The 19,344-nt window shown below is 44.6% G+C and overlaps 1 long non-coding RNA gene across 1 annotated transcript; it reads left to right on the top strand.

Annotated features, from left to right (window-relative positions):
- The first annotated feature begins 10,415 nt into the window (after positions 1-10,415).
- LOC119389182 (uncharacterized) lies at positions 10,416-18,288 on the top strand. Its single transcript, XR_005183052.1, has 3 exons — positions 10,416-10,472; positions 16,685-16,738; positions 17,694-18,288. It is a non-coding gene; the product is annotated as an uncharacterized LOC119389182 (long non-coding RNA).
- The last annotated feature ends 1,056 nt before the right edge of the window (positions 18,289-19,344 follow it).

The raw sequence follows: 19,344 nt of genomic DNA on the forward strand, positions 1-19,344 counted from the left end.
CATCAGAATTCTACACACTAACAGCAGCCAATTCCTTGTAGACCCTCATTAGGTGTGCATGAGAAAGCGCATTAGACTGGCAAAAGACAGTCTAATGATTCTGATGTCTAAAGACATTAGTCTCTTTATTGAAATACATTAATTTTTTTTTCTGTGAGATTAGCTGATGCATGCTCCTTGTGTTAAGTAAGATGCAATTTTTCTAGTTCATGAAGTTGACTGACGTTATCAAATGATGTAGCAAATTTTCATCAATAGTTGCTGCAAATAGCTAACATGCACGGTGGAAATTTGCTAACTTACAAATACTATTTTCCTGCATTTAGTAACTAAGTAATAACCGTCGCGGTAGTAATGTTACTAACTTAGCTTACTACCTTCCAATAAGTAGTAACAGGAACTAGTAACTGTCATGGTAGTAAATTTACTAACTTTCTGTTACTACCTTTGGTATGTAATAGCTGCAGGTAGTAAATGACATGGTAGTAACTTTACTACCTTGCCGTTTACTACCTGCAGCTTAGGTAGTGAATGTTGTGACAGCAATTTACTACCTCAAAGTTAGTAAGTAGCACTACCTTTTCTTTTAAGAGTGTAGAATGATGTGTCTTGTACTTAATATTGTTTGGGACACAATTGCAAGGAAAGTGCACACGTTCAAAGCCAAATTGCTAAGGTAGCTTGCTAGAAAATAACAAGTGGACTGCCCCCTTATTTGTTTTGAAAGGATAAGTTCATGAGATTCAATTAGCTTAATCTAATCCAATAGCAGCTTTGAAAACCACTTCAGAGAAACTACTGCCGAGATCCTTTAGGGGGCCATTATGTGCACAGGTGCTGAAGTGGAACACGTGGAGGTTGAAAATTGAGCAATAAAGAATATGGCATGTATTTTAGGGTGATTTTATTTTTACCTTCGTTATTTTGTTCACACAATGCCCTATTACTCCAACAAGAGAGCATATAGGTGAAGAACCCTTGCAATGCATCCTATTGTATATGTAGTGATGCGTGTGCTCTGCAGGTGAGAAAGACAATGGGGACATCAATGAACATCAATGTCTAGTGGGTCTTTGGGATTTTGCCGAAGACATCATGTTTGTCCATGATGAACCGGCAGTGCAACCACACACGGACATAGGAAAGAAGGCACATAACACAGTGCTGTGTTTCGTGTACCTTTCCTCTGTGTGTGGTTGTGCTGCTGGTTCATCATGAAGGACAACCAACTAGCCCAAGTTTCAGTCTTGCTAGACATGTTTGTGCCTGCTATTTTTTTTTGTGTCAACAAGCTGTCCTCCTACTCTTGTAGAACTTCTCACTGTCTTGTGTTTGCGTTGTAGCGTGACAATATTCTCTATATTTTCTCTCATGGCTCTACATTTCATTGTTCTGCTCAGTATGCAGCTGCGCAGCAGCATAACATGTTCCTTCATTCACTTAGTGCACTAAATACTGGCATGGGTACTCGAAGAAATGGCACAAAATGTAACAACAATTAGCGGTGCCAGATGGAACACCTAAATGCCACAGTTCTACAGTAATGGGTGAAGGGAAGGGCTTGAAGCAGAGAATGGAAATAAGGGACCCATGCATACATAATTAAGTGCCAGGCTGGCACAGTGATGGATTTGGACTCGATGCCTGACTAACTTATTGCAAATATATGTCTCAACACTGCAAGGGAAAGGTCATGTTTTGAAATGGTACCAGAAAAATAACAAATACATTTCAGGTCTCAACATTTAGTGAAGGACAAATCTTGTACTATATGCAAATACCCTTTATGTGGCACAATGTCTGACAGATGGTGTGCCGTGGTAACTGCCACGGAAGGGGGCTGCACGTAAAGGATAATATTGAAGAATTGATCGCTGGGCAAGTTGGTAATCCATGACTACAAAGAACTGCGCGAAATAAACTGGCACAAGGAAGACGCTTGTCCGTGCGTCTCCTTGTGCCAGTTTATTTCACGCAGTTCTTCGTAAAAAGAATAATAGCTGCACATTTAGACGTGTATGTCTGCATGCTTATGTGAGCGCTATATGAGCTGCTAATTCTGAAAAAAAAAGCTGCAACACTTGCGCTTGAACTACTACAGAATGTTATTGTGTATAGCTAGTGTTGGTACTGGCAATAAATCTTGGATTCTCAAGCACAGTTTGTATTAGCTGCTGTACCAGCCAAAACAAAGGATGTTGCATGACAGCTTATATTTAAATAAAGGTGCACGTAAAGCTACATGGTATGGAACAGGGGCGTAGCCAGGGGGGGGGGGGGCATTGGAGGGCGTTCAACCCCCCCCCCCCGAAAATTTTCAATTTTGCTTGTGTATATATACACACAGACATGCAAACGCATGCACAAACATACATAAAGCATGGATGACTCCCCCCCACCCTGAAAAAAATTTCTGGCTACGCCCCGGGTATTGAACATGAGGGAGGTTGACTGGGACACGTAAAGCTCAACATTTATGGGTGTGCTATTAGTGTGAAAGCGTGCTTTTTATTTGCAGCTGTTATTTGCAATTATGACACCTACTGAGTAAAAGAATTGTTCCTCTATATCTACTATTTAGTATTTTACGTTTGCATGTCGTGTCCCATGATCCGAATCAAGCAGGATGCTACTGACTGCACATTTTTAAGACAGGTGAACATTTATTCCTAGAAGTCAAGATTACTGCCCGAGTTCAGCCACTTCTAGCATTCTGCTAGTTTATACGTTTAAGCGTTGTTAAGCTCAAAGCATACTCGACTGGATGACGTGGAGTGAAGTAATACTGGCCCTTGTCGCTCCGATCACATCTCGTAGCCAAGGAAAGAATCACTTTCACTCGTCGACAATGGGTGGAATACGAAAACAACCTTCAACCTGCTATGTTTCCCAACACAGGGCCTCCACCAGATCGCTGTTCGGCGCTGATATGTAGTCAACTGAGGCATGTTGTAGAGCTTAACGTTCATGAAGCTTCAAGGTGCAAAACAAGTGCATATTTAATTTGGGGTTATTTAGATTTAACAGCACCTATTAAATATTAGAATGTTTCAAGTTAATCTTTGCATCATTCAGTATAATTGTTCACATGATCCTTCTGAATCCTTCAGGCCACTTCTGACTTTTGAAGAAATAGCATCGTTTTATCCTTGAAAGCTGGATCATATTGTGACTTCATTCGATTTCAAGCATTGCTATTTTTGATGCGACGCTTGGCAGGAAACATATGTTCTAACGGGTGATGCAAGCGATTTCATGCGTGCTCTTTCCGCGCCAGTCATGCACTATACGTTTCATCGTTTGTGGAAGCCAAGGGGAGCATCACTTCCAACTGTCAACAACAAACGAACCACGAGAACGAACAACCTCAGACCCGCCGTCCTCCCCAGCATGACAATCCCACGGCATCGCTCGTCCGCGCCGTCAGCCTCGAGCTCGGGAGACTGCATTCTTTTTCTGCGAAGGCTCGTTGTTCTTTCGACTCAACAACAACGTTTCTTCATCGCCTATGCTACACTCGAGAGAGAAATGAGCGCGCCCGTTCTGAAAGCTGGTCCGTCGCCTCGTACGCGCTGCACTACACCAAACCCATCAGTTGCGCGAATAAGCGATTATGTGTTTTAAACCGATTCTCTGAGATGAACCTCTACTACAAGGACGTGGGAGACTGTACTTCGCCAAGTAGAGATGAGATCAGCTAACTTCCACCGCCTGTACTGCGTCAAACATCGCAGAAAATTTTCTTTGGCGGCTGGTTGCACATCAGGGCACGTTCGGCTGCTGTATGATGCCGGCAAATGGAAATGCACTCGGAAACGCATCGTTCATTGTTCACCTCTGTCTCCGTGCGGGATGCGCAAGCCGTCGGACGAGAAACATAATTCCACACACAAACTGACTCTGACTGCCCGCGAGGGTTCGCTTAAGGTCGTGCACACGCATACACGCGCATTATACGCGAACGATGCCTCTCATATATGCAAAATTATAGCGTTGTAGCCGATCGTAAAATCGTCCAAGATAACGTGAAGTGCATATATAAAGCCGCGGAAGTCCACTCAGATCGTGTGGTGCGGTGGCGTAGTGGTTACAGTGTCTGCTTTTCACGCGGTTGGCCTGGGTTCAAATCCCCGTGGTGGAGTGTGTGTGTGTGTGTTGATACATGGTTTGTGACTCTCTGTGCAGTGTTCTTGTGATGTGTAAATGCATATTCATGAGTTGAAAGGCTGAAGAGAACAAAAGAAAGAGGAACACTGCACGATCAACTACAACGTAGAAGAATTTCTTTTTTTTTCTAAAAATTTGCGAAAAGTACCGCATATATTTCGACCGCATATTGAGCCGTATATAAGCCGGACAGATTTGACCTGAAATACCGCTTAACCACATCGACGGTATGCGTTACTTTAAGCGGTCACTTTTAAACGGCCTTCTGGCAACGAGATGGCCGCGCATAGGGAAGAGCCGCATAAATTTAGGCCGCATAAGAAAGAGCCGCTTAGCCAGAGGCCGTATAAAGAAGGGCCGCATGAAAGAGCCGTATAAGTAGGCCGCTTAGAGAGCCGTTTATAAGCGTCGAAAATTTGACCTACTTTCCGCCTTATATGCGTTGTTTTAAGCGGTCGTTTGCTAAGAGTGTACTTACGACTGGCTTCCCCTTTACTTAAATATTGGTTATTTACAGGAGTCCGGAGTGATGGTAAGTAAATTATGATCACTCTTCATTTTTTTTCTCCAATCAAATTTCCTGCTTACGACTGGCTTCTTTCTAATTTGCATTCAAATTGCGAATAGTCTACAGTTTATTTGCATTTGATTTTGCAGCATTGGCTTTTTCTTTTGGCTAGGTCTATTTTATTTATTTACGTTTTCTCTTATTTTTGTAGCCGTATTATTGGCAAAGTGAGACGTAACTGATAACGAACAAAACGGCCGAATTTCAACAGTCATTTCAGCGTACAACCACAGCTCGTTACGAAGGAAAATCTGTGAAATGTACAGCGCTCAGGGCATTGGCATTTTTCCACTCGAATAGGTGTAGATCCGTGCTTACTCATGAATAGTGCGGTCGTAATGTTTCTAGCTTTCTTTCAGCATGTTGTCTTGTTGCAATAAATCATTTGTGTCATGCAAGGATGTCGTATGATAGAAGCCGATGTAAAACGATTAGCGTGCAAAGGGTGTTTCAAAGCCCCATATAGAATGGCGTTCTCTTCACACGTCGCTTCGCACTGCTGCCGCTGCGGTTGCACACCTGACCTGCGGAGCGCTCGATTCCTCTTCCTGAACTGTTAAATATAAATGGCGGAAAATGTTGAGTCATTTTGCGCTTAAACAAGAATGTTTCACTCCCTTAGCTAACAAAGCCTTAGATAATCTTACTAACAAGTTAATTGAAATATCTCGGTAGATTGATTGCGCTGTGGGGCATAATAGTATGCTTATCACGTACGCTAGGCATCAGGCGGCGGGTACCTTTCTTGTAGCACACACGGTCCGGATTAGTTTTCTTTTTCTTTCGGTTTCAATCAATACGGAGTGAATGAAATTTAGTGACGCGATGACACCTAACCTCGTTTTATCTTCATAAATGGCAGTTGCACTGCGACCTGATCTACTAATGTTCGGTGAAATTACTGCAGAAACGTTTTTGCGGTGAAAGAAATGCTATTGAATTGATTGGGTTAGCAAGCACTCGCTACAGCTCGAGTCATACGCTGTGAGTTTATTCAACATTACGCCACTGAGCGTGCTCTGTGTATTAAAACACTCGCATCTCACTCCAAACCTGCTAAGCGCTTCTCGCGAAAGGCAAAGGCATATTTTTACCACTTGTTCTTGCACCAATCACACACCTCAGTGTTCAATGTGATAGGGCAATACTAACCTTAATTAGTAATACGTGGAAGTACTCCGCGTTCAGAAAGCTGAGAAAAACTTCATAAATACTTACGTAAGGCCATTCATAAGAACAATAAGACGAAGTTACCACGCCTACTGACGCGATATTCCTTAAGTGAAGAACAAGAATAAGTTCGATAATGTGAGAGCATCTTTAGGTTTGCGAAAAATATGGAGATGAAGTAGTCCTGTTAAGTAGCAAGTGCCAGCGGATTATTCTGGGGACGATCCGTACCCACATAAATGTTATGACCTGATATACAGAAGCGCCGACACTAACTTATCCACAGCGCCTCAGAAGACGCTACAGGGCGAATTCCCAGAAGGTAAGCACATTAATGAACGCGTTCAAAACTCGAAAACTTAACCATCACGAATTGACCGTCTTCTTAACGTGACTGACGGCTACGGACGACAAGTCTCATTTAAAAATGTTGTATTTGCTATATTGCATAGGCTTTCATTCCTAAGTGCATTTTCGAAATTATCACACAACTTCTCTTGATAACATTCTCGATATCACATATGGCTACAGGTACTGTTTTTGTGAGTTTTTTTATTGTTTTCATTTACCTCTCACGCTATATTTGCATATTGGAAAGGTGAGGGGTAAATGCAAATACGGAGACGGTATACATACACCGACTTGATTATCGATATCAAGTAAAAAATACGCAAAAAATGTCTAAAGAACTTTTAGAAAAATAAATGGTGAGACGACTCGAATAGGTCGCCCTCGAGAGAAAGAACAGGCGTTATGTGCGCAGTGCGCGTCGGTATCGAGAACATCGCATATATCGACAATATGGTAGGGCGCAAAGTATGACAGCTAGGGTGACTCCGTACAGATGATCTAAGTGCTGAAGCCGATTGCCTCCGCGATTAAGCATAGCGCTGCTCGAAAAACGTTGTCATATGCTCCTGGAACGCATATTGCCCACTAGAAATAAGACCGTGTCTTAACGAAATATTTAGTGCAGCTAAAGGGGGGGGGGGGCGTACAGCACGTGCCACGACGCGAAAGAAAAATAACGCGGTGCCTTCTACCACGCTGCGCTTTTTTGTCTGCTATACGGCGCAGTGTGCACTGCCGCGAACGCCTGTTAAAAAGTGCGAGCGCTGTTTAAAATTGCTCATGCGCGGCACGCTGCGAAAGCCGGCGTTTTTACGGAGCGAGCCGCTCGCCCAATTTATTCGTCTCCTCAGCAGAGCGTGCGCAGCGTACAAGCTTGCGAGCGTTTTCCAAGATGGCAGCCCTCAACACAAGCGGCGGCGGCATGTCGTCGGCGGCACCTTCAATAGGTCTATTAAAATCTAAGAAAGAATGCTTTTTGCAATATTCTTTTCGCAGTAGCTTCAATATTATTCAATTGGTGATGAAGCAAAGCCTCTGCTCGATCGACAGTCAGTTCAACCTTGTTGAACAGGCGGCGCAGCAACGTGCTCCGCTGAAGGAAGCGGGGCGTCGCTCAGCTATCACTCTTCCTTTCGTGCTGCCCTCCGCTGCCCTCTCCGCTCGCCCGCTTGCACCGCTTGCACGCAAACCCGAATCATCGCGCCATGGTACAGACAACTACAATGTTTTCGTCAACGATACAAAAATCAATAGTTGCTGCAAGCCCACGAAGGTTCCCCTAGCGTCTCCTGCTGGAGCATGGGTTTCTTCGCCTCGGCTCTTAATCAGGCAGGATTTGAAAGCTTATGTAAAGGCACAGCAGATTTCTAGTGCACATGCTATGTAGCTAGTGATATATGAGCTAGCGCCGGCAAACACATGTCGCCAGCGCTCTTTCGTTCCTTTTACTTTCCGGCGTACCTGTACATTAAAGTGAATCAATACTAAATGAAGTGACTTGAGCGTGATTGAACGTACAAATACTATCAGTGATGAGAAATATATGTGACTTAAGAATGACTAAGCTTACCTCAATGTGAATTGAGAGTGAATGAAAGTAAAATAAGTAAATAAATTGAATCAGTGTTGAAAGAACCGAATTAGGAGATCGCAGCCGAGCATAGGCTTTCGCCCGTTATCTTTCTAGCGTTCGATCTGGTTAAACCTTACACACATAGACACACACACACAAACACACACACACGAATCTTTCTCTTTCTCTCTCTGTATTGTATATACATATATACGCAACTACTTTGATAAGTATATGCGCGGCAACTGGAGGCCCTGGCCTTTCACATGACATCCCAATTTGAAAAGATGTTGACGAGAAGAAAAGACGCTATTTCTGCAGCCGTAGGCATAGCGGCTCATCGTCTTTGGTTTCATTTACGGCGAAATAACTCAAAGAGACGCTGGAAGATAACTCTTAGGATGACCGACTTCTAGAAATCGCTGAAGTAACCGACGGACTCGACGAATCGCTGTCATTAAGCCATGTTTCTTTTATTTGAGATTGTTTGAATGCATAGGTCGGCAAAAAGAAATGTAGCTCACTCAGCCTCACCCGATAAATAGATTTTGCTTTGAGGGCTCACTCGGACTCAGACTCACCAACATTTTGCTTGACCGGGCTCACTCGGACTCAAACTCGCGAACATATTACTCAGCGGGATTCACTCAGACTCAGACTCACGGCTTGACCTGAGTCTGAGTGAGCCTGAGTGAGTCGACTCATGAGTCCGTTAGTGCAAAATGAGCTTTCCCGATCATGGTGGATCATGGATGAATATCTGACATAAACGGTGGCCTGCGATGCGTCTTTTTATCTTGCACCTTCAAATACGAGTTATCAGTGGTTTCATTTCAGCAAGCACCTTTGTATGAAATGCGTGACTCATGCGAAATATCTTTATCGAGAACTTCCCGTGAAAGAGTTTGCGGGGGGAGGTCATGGCATTCCCCCCCCCCCCTCAACTCGCACGTCTGATCAATAAATGCTGAGGTGGCGCATGAATGCTACTCCGTTGAGATATGTGGGACTAGGCCTGAGTATAAACGTAAGCCGATATAAGGCATATAGTAATGCTGAAGATGAGTAGATAGAACCATAGGTCGGCAATAAAAGGCGAAGCTCACTCATACTCACTCAAGAAATCTTTATTGCGCTTATAGCGCTTATAGGGCTCACTCGGACTCAGGCTCACTTAAATTTTCTTCAAGCGGACTTACTCGGACTCAAACTCAACAAAATATTACTCATTCGGACTCACTCAGGCTCGCGGCCCGATCTGAGCCTGAGTGAGTCTGAGTTAGTCAACTCATGAGTGAGTTTTCCTACCTATGTGTGAATGTTCTGATGAAACACGTAACAATGCGTTTTTTCTCCGTAGAGAAACGTTTTTATGGGTTACCGATGTTCTTGCATTGTTTTAACAACCATGTGATTATAAGCTTATTTCTCTGTTCACATGACTGCGTTTGCTGTTTCTTTGAACGTTTCGTAATATTATAGATGCAGCAAGTCTTAAAGGTAAGCAGGTTATTGCATTTTATTTATGACTTGATAGTCGTTTCGTTTATTGTAACGCATTCGCTAGAAACATCGGAAAATATTTTTTCAGCCAAGTTTAGCCGGCCCACTAAGAAAGTCTCCAATTTGTCATGTATATTAACATTTGCTGATATGCTAAAATGTCTCTGCAGTGTAAACCGCAGCTACTGTAGTTGCAACAAAATTTTGTCAGAGTCGCTGTCCTATCATAAGTGCTCGAGTTATCTCCGCACAGTGCTATACCTCATAGCACACGTCCTCAATCTATTATTTCATAGCCGCATGCAAAAGCCTAGTGCTTTATCATGCATATTAGGTGCTCGTGCGCGTTCTTTTTTTTATTTTTTTTGCAGAACTAAGGTATAAAGCTAAGCGCGTCCTGCAGGACGCAAATAGTTTTTACAATCCAATCCAATCCCGGCTATGGAGAATTGTCCAAAATATTGGACAACTCGTTTTCGTCTGCTCCAACCCCAGCACCCACTATTTGCTGTTAAAAACTATTTTTTTTTTAGTTTTTCAATGTCTACTAGCACCCTCTGTCATGTGTGGGCAAAAGCAATGCAGCGGTGTGCCTGGAATCTAGTCCAATATGGTAGCGTTCAGCAGTGGTGCGTCTTCTACGTCCGCTCTAGTCAAACTACGTATTTAGTCGAATATATTTGCCTTGCATGTCTGAAGTTTTCTTTTGCTTGCTTATCATTCTTAAGTTCATGAGGCAGGTTCCGACGTTACTTTCGCCGTGTTATTTGGTCCTGATGTCAAATAGTTTGGAGATCAGGACCAATTCAAGTTGTGATGTCCAAAATATTGGACATTGCACCACATACAAACCCCAAGTTTTACTAAGCTAAAATTTAACGCTTTTTGACTACGTGGTCTATTCGAGCTATACTAAACTGTCTGAAAAAATTCGTGCACCTAACTTTAACCCGGGACTCAGGAGGATAAGCAACTATCCGTGATATCACGTTCCCTGTTTTTGTGTTTACAGGCGAACGCAATGAGCTAACCCTTGTTTATATACTGAAATACACCAGATCGATTGCCTATCTTGAAATGTTTCCTTTACAGACCGAGGAAAGGAGAACTGAACTCACAATCCGGGATGTACCACCTGCGGTAAGAACTGTGGAATTCCTCCCAACAGTTGTAAACACGAGGTCTTCATTTCGCTACAACATTAAGCCAGATAGATGGGGTAAATTTCTAGGGTGCATCAACATTCATAATCATCAAGTAATCGCACATCTTGGTAGATGTGTATTGTGCTTGAAAATGCGCTACTAGGAAATGACTGATGCGATTATAGCTGTCGCAATAATCGTAATTATGAGATGAAAAGAAACATATTGATTTAGCAATTGGAAGCGCGTATAAACGAAACCTTCTGATCGTGTTGCCCGTAATGCTACGCATTAATTTCAATGACTATGTGAACATATCGCGAATCATTCCATGTGCAGTCGTCAGCGTGCTTAACTTGAACGCTCCGCAGCGTCGCCTGGACTGGTTTGACTGATGGCAGCCGCGAAGCGCTGGACGCTGTTGCCGAGATATCTCGGTACGCTTGGATAGTATGTCGGCATGCATTGGTAACATCTCGGCAACAGAACCCGAAGCTACGCAGCGCTGACGTCAATCAAACCATTTCAGGACACGCTACGGAAGGTTCGAGTTAAGCATGCTGACGACTGTACGTGTGCGCGAAGGAGAACCAAGGATGGTTGCTTCATGCACCGCCTCTCCTCATGCCTAAGGTAGTGGGTAGGAGTGCATGCGATTTTCTCTATAATGAAACGGTGTGTATCTCATGCTCATAATTGCATATGCATTCCGTATGATTCCTCAGAGATACATGAAAATGTACAAAAATTATGGAATTTTATATTTTCCGCAGGAATACTACTGAATGCATATAGAATTCCTGGAACCGAATGCAGGAAGCTTCATGCGTTGCGTCTCTATATGTATAGTCAGGCCGGCCGGCGCCACTTATGCACTAACTCCCAGAGCGGTTGACTTCGAGGCAGCTCACGCTCCATATCAGACCTGCAACATAGGGCGTGTGGGCTCATCGATACTGTCACGTGGTCGTGACTTTGACGAAGGCAGCAGTCGGCGTGTTCAAGACGAAACTCCTTATTTGGGCGAACCTGTGCCCGGGAAACAAAATGTCAAACTACAAGCAATAGACGCTGTAAACTTATAGCGGCGAACAGAGCGTCGGTCGTCGATAAAAATCTGATCTGCGGCTAGGCGCGCCGGCATTTATGCATGCGGCATCTAATATTCGAGTCTTCTCGCTGGTGGCCGCGCTAGTTCCATAATAAACTCAACTATTCGCGTTTCGTTCTCGCACAGTTCGTTTGCTCGCACAATCCTATCAGAATATCCTAACATAATCTGGAAACTCCCAGATATTCAGGCGCGGTTTGCGAAAGGCAGTGGCTTTACGTGTAACATACCGGTTACATAGAAATACAAAAAAGAGCATTGCACCCCTCGGAAAAAGCATCGTCCCGATGCTTAAGACAAAACAGGGAAGGGAAAATATGCATACTCAAAGAATAACAAAGAAAGCAAAAAGTAGAGTCCCCAGGTTCGCTAACGCGCAGAAAACGGCTTAAGACGCACGACATGAACGACATCTGGCCGTGCGCGGCGCCGCTGGGAGTTCGTAATGCCGTACGGGATGATCTTGTAGTCAAGAGCGCCGAGACGTCGAAGAACCCTGTACGGCCTGAGGTATCGCCGAAGAAGTTTTTCACTGAGTCCACGTCGGCGTATCAGCGTCCAGACCCAAACACGGTCGCCGGGCTGGTATTCCACGAGACGTCGTCGAAGATTGTAGCGGCGGCTGTCGGTCGTCTGCTGATTATTGATGCGTAGGCGGGCGCGCTGTCGGGCTTCTTCGGCGCGCCGAAGGTACAGCGCAACGTCCAGGTTGTCCTCGTCACTGACGGTTGGCAGCATGGCGTCAAGCGTCATCGAAGGGCTCCTTCCGTAAACTAGCTTGAACGGCGTCATGTGCGTTGTTTCTTGCACTGCCGTGTTGTAAGCGAATGTTATGTACGGAAGGATGGCGTCCCATGTCTTGCGTTCGACGTCGACGTGCACAGCCAGGATGTCCGCGATGGTTTTACTTAGACGCTCAGTGAGGTCATTCGTCTGTGGGGGGTAGGCTGTGCTCCGGTGGTTGTTAGTCTAACTGCGTTTCGAAGTCAGTTGCGTTAGCTCAGCCGTAAACGTCGTACCCCTGTCAGTGATAAGGACTGAGGCGCCGTGGCGCAGTAGCATACTCTCGACGAAAACCTTCACTACCTCGGCAGCACTCCTTTGGGCAGCGCCCTGGTTTTGAAGTAGCGGGTGAGGTAGTCCGTGTCTACGACGATCCACCTGTTGCCAGACGTCGACGTCGGAAAGGGCCCCAGCAAGTTCATCCCGATCTGATGGAAGGGTGTACGATGTGGATCGATTGGATTGAGAAATCCCGCTGGCCTTGTCGGCGGTGTCTTGCGCGGCTGACAGTCCCGGCATGTCCTCACGTAACGAACGACCTCGTGGGTAAACCGTGGCCAGTAGTACTTTCCTTGTATCCTCGCGAGTATGCGGGAAACACCGAGATGGCCAGCCGTCGGGTCGTCGTGCAGGGTCTGGAGAACTTCTGGTCGCAGCCCCGAAAGTACAACGACAAAGTAGTTGGCTCGGGCCGGCGAGAGGTTCTTTACGAGGACGTCGATCTGCAAAAAAAAATGACGCCAATCCTCGCCTGAATACCTTAGGTACAACGGTGGTCTTGCCTTCAAAATACTCTGCCAGGCTTCTCCGTTCCGGATCACTTCACTGTTGTTCGGCGAAGTCGTTGGCACTTATGGGTTCCAAGAAGCTGTACTCGTCGAGATCGTCCTACGGCGGCAGATCAACGCCGAGTCCTACAATGCTTGCGTCGGTGTGAATTTCTGTTGTTTCGTGGGCTCCTTCGTACTTTTGTCTTACTTCGTGGCGCCGTTTCATAAATATGAATCAACTGGTGCGCCGGACAAGCAGTCGGCGTCAGAGTGCTTATGTCCGGACTTCTAAACGATCGTAATGCCAAATTCTTGAAGTCTAAGGCCCCACTGTGCGAGGCGACTCGAAGGTTCTTTCAAGTTAGCTAGCCAACATAAGGCGCGGTGGTCGCTCACAACTTTGAAGGGCCTGCCGTAGAGCTAAGTGCGAACCTTTGACGTTACCCAGATGATGGCAAGGCACTCCTTTTCTGTTGTGTAACAGTTGGCTTCCGCCTTGGATAGTGACCGGCTTGCATTAGCTCTTTCCAGTCCGTCAGTCCTCTGCACAAGGACGGCGCCGAGACCTATGCTACTTGCGTCGGTGTGGATTTCCGTATCGGCGTATTCGTCGAAATGCGCAAATATTCGAGGCGTTTGCAGGCGTCGTTTCCGTTCTTGAAATGCTTCGACGTGCGCCTTTTCTCACTTAATCGCAACGTCAGTCTTGGTCAGTTTAATAAGTGGCTCGGCGAGGCGCTCAGAGTTTTTGACAAACCGTAGGCCGAGCAGACTTTTTGTCGCTAGGTGGCGGGAATGCAGCGATGGCGGCTGTCTTCTGCGCGTCAGGGCGGACTCCAGAGTTGATGATAACGTGTCCTAGGAAGATGAGCTCTTCGTACACGAATCTGCACTTTTCCCGTTTTAATGTTAGGCCAGATGACCTGATTGCCTGAAGCACTGTTCCAACGCGTCGGAGTTGTTCGTCAAAGCTGGGAGCGAAGACGACGACGTCATCTAGGTAGACAAATCCGTCACTTTAATCCAGCCAGCACTGTGCCCATCAAGCGCTGGCACATCGCAGGCGCCGAGAAAATACCAAATGGCATAACCAAATGGCATGAGAAACACCAAATGGCTTCAGCGCGCAAACGCGCTCAAGCCTATCAGAAGATTCTAAATATTCGGGCGCGGTTTGAGAAAGGCCTTGACGGACTGGTTACATAGAAATACAAAAAGGAGCGCGCGTGGCAATATGTGATGGGTGCGATGAATGGCTGAAGCGAAATAGCTGGTGGCGTCATGTACGCGGCTTATCCACGCATCTGGTGTTGGAAGTCTGGTTGTTTCGACGTTTTTGAGGAAATCAGGCAGTGACTAGAGTGACTGGACAATACACTCCATCCATCATTGGTAACGGTCCAGCCGCAAAACTCTGCTTTCTTATGTATAAGGAGCGAGAGGCTCATTAATCAGACCCAAGCGATGTATGTATGTATGTATGTATGTATGTATGTATGTATGTATGTATGTATGTATGTATGTATGTATGTATGTATGTATGTATGTATGTATTTATGTATGTATGTATGTATGTATGTATGTATGTATGTATGTATGTATGTATGTATGTATGTATGTATGTATGTATGTATTCACCTACATCTACTGCAATAACATTTCACACTCAGGACTGGCGGTGACTTGTTTCGTGCCATTTCAATCATTGTCCGTCAATGTATTATTATTACACCGAAATTAAAACCCTCAATAGGCGCTTCCTAGCATTCCTAGCTTTATTATCTTTTGGCTACAACCAAAGGGTTTCACTGGTTCAATTGCCAGTTCTGTAAAGCGAGCTCTGACGTTTGATAGTTTTGTGCAGCAGCCAAACAAACACCATGTATTGCGGTGAAGCCTATTATGAGGTATAGCGGGCGCAATTTTGTAACCTTCGTGACGTTACTTTTTCTTTCCTGTTATTATTAACTTCTCTGAAATACGGCTGTGATATAGTGAAGCTTACAAACATTGAAACTGCCTTGCGCAAGGCTTCCGACGATGAAGTTTTATGACGTGCTACCGAGTGTGACTGGCTGGGATAATGGCGACGTTGTCCCCTACATCAAGCTCGTCAAAAAGAAAAAAAAAAGATCTTTCAATTCACCTGGCTACGCGTTGGAAACAACCAAACTATTGACATCCGGCGCTAAAATGTTCGACAACACGTAGAATACCAGCACGGCCGCCGTGTTCGCGAATGAACAAGAGCAAGCCAATGCGGCTGCTGTTGTCAGTACGTGTTGCGGTTGCTTTTTGTGAAACCTCCAAGACGTAAGCACAAAAGTTGCTGTGCCAAGTGGACGACGACTCAAAGAATACTGGAACCGAGTTATAACGTCTGTCCTCAAGTAATCAGCGAACTACTCAGCAACATGTCCTCTTTCAAGCCGCACAAATTATTCCGCCACCTTTGCGTAGCTTACTATAATTTGAAGTCGTGACCGACGGCGTTACTCAGTCATATGCCTGTCCAGGCCAATCCAGGCGCAGGGCACGTTGGGTTACTGCGCCTTTAGCCACTGTTCGCGTGGTAGCGAATATCATTAGTTACTTGTTGCTCTTGTCTTTTCACCAGGGCAGGGCTAGTTGTACGGGCTTTTTTTTTCTAATTTTATTAAACTTCAAGATGATGCGAGGTAAAGGAAATGCCAGCAGCACGAAAAAAAAACCGATGAACTCGGACAAGAAAATGTAGACAGACTAGACAGGAAATCAGAGACAGGAACGGGAGGGATACTGTTTTCTTGTCTGAAATTTCCCGTTTTCTTTCTGTGCTGTTGACATTTCCTTTATCTTGTACAATGTACCCACTAGCCCAACAAGCCACCCTTATGAATACAAGATGATGCTTTTAGCTAATACTTATTGCCACCCATGGTTGTCACCTTCGGTTTTGCCGATTTATTTATATCAATGTTGCTTCAAGGCGTGACGAAACCATTCGAAATGTCTTGAATGTTATTACAATTTTGCACCAATCAATGAGTGTTACATTTATTGCATGGGTTTCTTCTTCTCTCCTCTGCCCTTTTAACTTAGGCGTGCCAGTTGTCTTTGTTATTAACGTGCGCGTGTTGCCATTTTGATAATAAACTGATTCCCCGCAAGAATAATAATATGGGCCCTTCTTTGCATTAACATTTCTATGTGTCTTTATATTGGTTATTAAGCGTAGTCATACGACTCTAATACCGTCGTAGCTTAGCACGTAAGGTGTAGCGCTGCTAGGCTCGAGGGCACGGGTTCGATTCCCGTCATTTCGAGTGGAGCAAAATCGAAAGAACACCCGTCTGCCTAGAATTGGGTGCACGTTAAAGAACCGCAGGACGACGAAATTATTGTGGTTTCCCCACTACGGTATGCCTCTTAAACATATCGCGGTTCTGGCACACAAAACCCCAGCATGCAGTTACTATTATCTGCCTTCAAGTAAGGCAAGTACCGGTCTAAAGAATAACGGCACGCAAATAACGATAACAATTTTTTTGTTATGTCTTGCAGACAGTTAGACAATTTCTTCACTTCACTTGGGTCATCATGAGACTAGTCATAAAGGTGAGTCCAGCTAATCGTGTTGCCCCAGTAAGATTGGAATACTGCGTGCACTGGCAACTCCCAGGCCTAGTTTTTTAAACGTCTCTTACTTTCCTGAACATTATGTTATTTCAGTTTTTGCTTAGTAACCTGTTCCTACTTTCTGGTTTAAAAATATGAAATGGTTTCCCGGTCTTACCTAAGGCATTTTCAGCACTGAGTGGCTGATTCTTACATACGTCATTACGGGCTCAAAAGCGTGGTCTTTATAGTCATCATCGAGCACCAAAAAGGTTTGCAAATAAATAAGAATAAGCACTGTGTAAGAAAACATATCCACCAACTGCCCTTGTGCAAATTATAACTGCTGTACCAGCCAGGAGTTTTGTTCTTTAAATAAAGAAGCGTTTACGGTGTCAATATAAAACCTTAATTATGAAAAAGAAAGACATGGAAATAAAGAAGAAAGAAAAAATAGGAATAAGCACAGACAAAAAAGACAGAAAAAACAGAGATGAGAGAAAAACAAAGAAACAGAGGAAGAAAGAAAAATAAAAAAAACAAAGACGGCTGCCCAGCTCTGCACTTCCTTCAGGCTTGGCACCCCAAGTGCCAAGCTGCCTTAATCTTTTTTTCTTTTTTTTGCACTTCTAAACTTTACAGCAATATGTTCTTGACTGTTCAGCTAAGCCTTCCACATTTCAGGAAAACTAACATTTCTGGTCCTAGCTATCATGTGTGAAGATAAAAAATAACCACCTTTAACTTTTAATGTCTCATATTTCCATTCTAACAGTCAAGCGAAACAAGACACCTACTAATCTGTTTACCACTTAAGTAAATAAGCAGCCTTTTTAGTTGCGACATAAATGTAAATGTGGATGTTGGCGTTACAAAATAGGGAGAAATTGAGAATTTTCAACGTTCTGTTCTGACGTTCTCACTTGCTGTCTTTGGTCTTATTTTCTCCTTCCAGAGCCAGATCCTGTGCTGCCTGTTTGAATACGTGGAATTTCTGAGTAGGCGGGACCAAATGCCGAAGATGGTGTTAATGGAGCCCGGTGGAGGAAGCATTGTCGTCAGGGAAAGCGTCAATGCGTATTGATCGACTCGCTGCAGATAGCCTGTCACAGTATAGTCAAGTGGGGTGCCAGAAATTAGAGATATTTGTGTATAACTATCGCGTTCAGTGAAGACCTCGCGCCTGGCTCATTGCACTTTGTCGGTGTTGCTGTCGCGGAGGAATTGCGTTGAAGCTCTGTTCCTGGACTTTTCAATCACCGACTGAGCTCTTTAACAAACTGCTGCCATAACATTGTGCGTCCCCCACGATTCAGTGACGCTTTTAAACATTTTTTTTTCTGTTATTGTTATCAAAAGTCCCCTCGTCAAGCTGCTTGGCGAAAACGTATCCTTTAGTGGCTGTACCACGGCTAAAACGGAAAGGCGAGCATGTTGCAACTGGTTCATACTTATAGATTTTCCTATGGTGCGATAAAACCTCCAATTGTGAGTAAGCGCTCGTGTTGTGCCCTTTCTTGTCCCTGTCGTATTAGTGCTTTTAATTTATAAGTATGCACCATGGATTTTGTGTTGCTGTGAGAAAAGAAAAATAAACATTTTTTTATTTGCTTGTTTGGTGTAGCCACTTCACACGTATTGGATCACGCCTCGCAACAGAATTTCATGACACTGAATAAAAAGTATTAAATAAACTCACCTCCACATGAGCAGGGGTTCGTTCTTACATTCTCCATTGTCTACGAGCGCGTTTTTTGAGTGCTATAATTTCAGTAGCGTGCAGGAAAACTGAGCTCAGGTATCTGATCGTTAATGAAGCATTATTTTGGATGGTGAGCACAGCCAAGTCGTTCAAACAAAATAAGAGAGCTCTAATTCACGTTGCGAAGGTGGTTGGCCAGCGAAGTCTATCACCTGATCGGATGGACCAAAGGGACGTAATCCTGGACGATTGAGAACTGTACTGCATGAAATCGACACTGCTCTTCGCGAGTCCCAACTATACGTGACCGTCCTATAACGCTGTCAGAACACACTAATTCACGCTATCACAATCAGATGCTTAAGCGGTGCCCTTGTTTTACAAATGAAAGTGTAATGACGTGACTCCATCCTTCGTATGGTACAGTTTCATTAAAATGCGGAAAGGGGAAACATTCTAGAAAAGAACCTGCTCCACCTGCCGAGGGGGAGCACGAAAAGATGGCGAAGCTTGCACTAAGTCGCACAAGGCTTGAAACAGCAGATCTGGACTATTCCGAAGACTAATATGGTTGCTTCCAGATTGTTTCTAGGCATTAGCTAGGTGGTGATGCTAGGTTGTTTCTAGGTTGCTGCTAGGTTGTTGCTAGGTTTTATCTAGGTGATGCTAGGTTGTTTCTTGGTTGCTTCTCAGTGCAGCGAGGTTCGAGTTAAACCACAGACAGTCACAGACACAACACGGATGTCCAAACTCCAGAGACAAACTCGCGCTGCAACGGAGCGTTCGCACCTCCCGTAGACCTACGGGCACGTCGGCGTTCTCGTAGGGCTTCCATCGTTTCGGGTTGCTCTCGCAGCCGCCGTTGCGTTTCCTGTTCCCTATTATTAGAGTCTTTTAGCAAGTT

This window comes from Rhipicephalus sanguineus, chromosome 4, assembly GCF_013339695.2.
Source record: "Rhipicephalus sanguineus isolate Rsan-2018 chromosome 4, BIME_Rsan_1.4, whole genome shotgun sequence".
Lineage (NCBI taxonomy): Eukaryota > Metazoa > Arthropoda > Arachnida > Ixodida > Ixodidae > Rhipicephalus > Rhipicephalus sanguineus.